The sequence below is a fragment of the Typopeltis vanoorti genome, chromosome 17, assembly GCF_054136105.1.
Source record: "Typopeltis vanoorti isolate ZY-2024b chromosome 17, IOZ_Tvanoo_1.0, whole genome shotgun sequence".
Lineage (NCBI taxonomy): Eukaryota > Metazoa > Arthropoda > Arachnida > Uropygi > Thelyphonidae > Typopeltis > Typopeltis vanoorti.
Window position 1 is genome coordinate 108,375,828 of NC_143565.1, and position 2,807 is coordinate 108,378,634.

The window sequence follows — 2,807 nt, forward strand, 5'->3', positions numbered from 1 at the left end:
AGTTTTTGTTTATTTTTATTATATAATCAGAATTTATAATATCAAAAAAGAATTACAAAGTATGTTCTTCTTAACTGACTAAATCTAGATATACTAGGGTAACTTATTAAAATTTGTTCTAGTGCATTAATCACGTTAATGTGTGAAATGAGGAATGTCCTCGTGTAATTATGAAGTAGAGAGTCATGTAATTATGAAGAAATCATTAAATTAGATTTCTTCTATATTTGCTTTATATCTGAAATTACTTTTCACTTTTAAGATGATTACTGGAATGTTTTGTTTAACTTTGATTTATACATTATGAGGTGTCCTCTTTGTAAATTTTAGATGGGGAAAGCCAAAATTATTTATACACCTACTAAATCTGATTATGCATTCTTTTTTGCATCCTACAAAGTAGATCTTTTTTTTTTTTAATTTGAACCCTTGTTTTTGTATATATGAATTTCTGAAATATTTTTTCTAACAGAATGATAACAAGCGGAAGTTTATCATTGTAAGAAAAACTATTTTATATGCATAATTATAATTCTTTATGAAGATCCTTATAAGATATTATAAATCTTGTTAATAGTAATAACTACAAGTAAAAGAGTTTTAATCAGTGTTCAGTGAAATTTTAAATATGTTTCATTATAAAATTTATTGACTACAAACAAAGGTAATTTTTGTAGTCTAAACTCGTTATCCATAGTAGATTTTTTTTGCCTAACCAATTTGCTGGATTTGGGATAGTACAGGATTGCATAAAATGTGAGACTGGTCATTCAAACATGTAAAGAAATTAATTAATTTAGAAATTTGAGAAATTATTATTATACAAAAAAAAATAATAATAATAATAAATAAAATAAAGTGTTGTAATGTTAGTTTCATTACTTAAGCATATACCCCCACTATGAAATCCTCTCAATATGCTATAAGAACTAATAGTTATTGGTTTTCCCAAGCAAATTTTATTATCTAGGTCAGTGGTTCCCAACCTTTTTCCACTTGTGTATCCCTAGCTGTTTTTAAATACTGAAACTTTTGTTCAGTGCCTCAAAAGATGCAAGATACAGTCTTAAATCCGTTTTTCCGCCATTACTGATTATTTTTTGTATACCTCTGAACGGCCCAGCACGTACCCCCGGTGGTACACATACCACTGGTTGGGAAACGATAATCTAGGTTATTTAAAATTTGATCAAAAAGAATCAAAACTTTCTTTTGGCTTTCTTCATTCACATTCTGAAATTGTTCTTTAAAATTGGAAATTGTTGGTAATTTATAATTTAATTGACATTTCTGATTAGGAGTTACATTGCAACAAATTCATTTAGGTATTGAATAGGAAAAGTTGCCTTGTAATTCACAACAAATTAGTTAGGGAGTATAAAAGCATTTTGGGATTGTTGGAATTAATGTCAGTAATTTTTCATGTTAGATGTGTAAAAGAATTTTAAAGAATATAATCTTTGAAATTTAAATAATACTTAATGCAGTGCAATTTATTAGTAATATTTTTAATAGTAAAAATAAGTAAAAATGAAAGTTGTATGAAATAATATTAAAAAACATTCTGAATTGGATTTGAAAGTATAGGATATCATATCCTGTATCAATGTGTTGGGTGGTCTTACTGATTACTGATAAAACATGTTTATAATCAGATTGTTCATCATCATCAAATTCCTGATATATACCCTCAAGGGGTGTACAGGATCGAAATTTACATTATTACTAACTTCCTATCTACAATTTTCCTCCAAATCAGTCTGTTAAATGTCAAGACTCCAATATTATCAGGTCTTATATTACTGTCTTCTGCACTTTTTACTGTATCAATCCACCTATATTATCTTCCTCTGGGTCTTTTTCCTGCCAACCTGGCAGAGAACACTTGTTTTGCTAATCTTTCCTCTCCCATTCTATTTAAGTGACCATACCACCTGAGATTAGCTCTGCTGATGCATTCCTGGATGCTGACAATATCAAGTTCTTTCCTAATATCCGTGTTTTTAATATGATATTGCCATTGACATCAACTGCATTGATGCCATCTGTTCATACTCCTAATCTTTCTCAGGACTCTCATATCTGCAGTCTCTTGTCTTTGGTCAAGTGTTTTACTTCTAACCCAACTCTCAGATCCATAAGTTAAAATTGGTTTAAACACTGTCTTGTATACAGTTAATTTAGGTGCTTTGCTAATTTCTCTTATTCCATATAAATTTATTCAGTTGACTTCCTACAATACAATACAATACAATAAAATACAATATGAATGAGGAAGGACGTAGGCATCTGGAGAGATTGCTGTTCTGAACGAGTCAGTGTGTCCCAGGGAGGATGATAGCAGGGGTGGCCTCTTGTGGGAATGGATACTTGGGAGAAGGGAGACAATGTCAGGTAACACTGAACCCAGTGGAGTCGAGAAGGGATAATGCTGGGTATAGAAACAATGGCATTTATATGCTGTATACTAATGCCAGGAGTATCCGGAATAAGGGAGAGGAATTGGTGGCGCAGATAGCATCAGCTTGGCCAAAAATTATTGCGATCACTGAGACATGGTTGACAGAAGGGGATATAAAAACAGGAATAGAAGTCGCTGGGTGTAGCATTTTTCGTCAGGATAGGAGGGGAAAGCGTGGTGGTGGGGTGCTGCTTATGATAAGTGATGACCTATGTCCTCTAAGAGTGGAGAATTTGGAAGGAAGTGAGACAAATGATTTTGAGAGCGTATGGTGTGAGGTAGAGGTAGGCAAGACAGGATATTTAGTGGGGTGTTGCTACAGACCCAGGAGCACAGAGGATGGGGA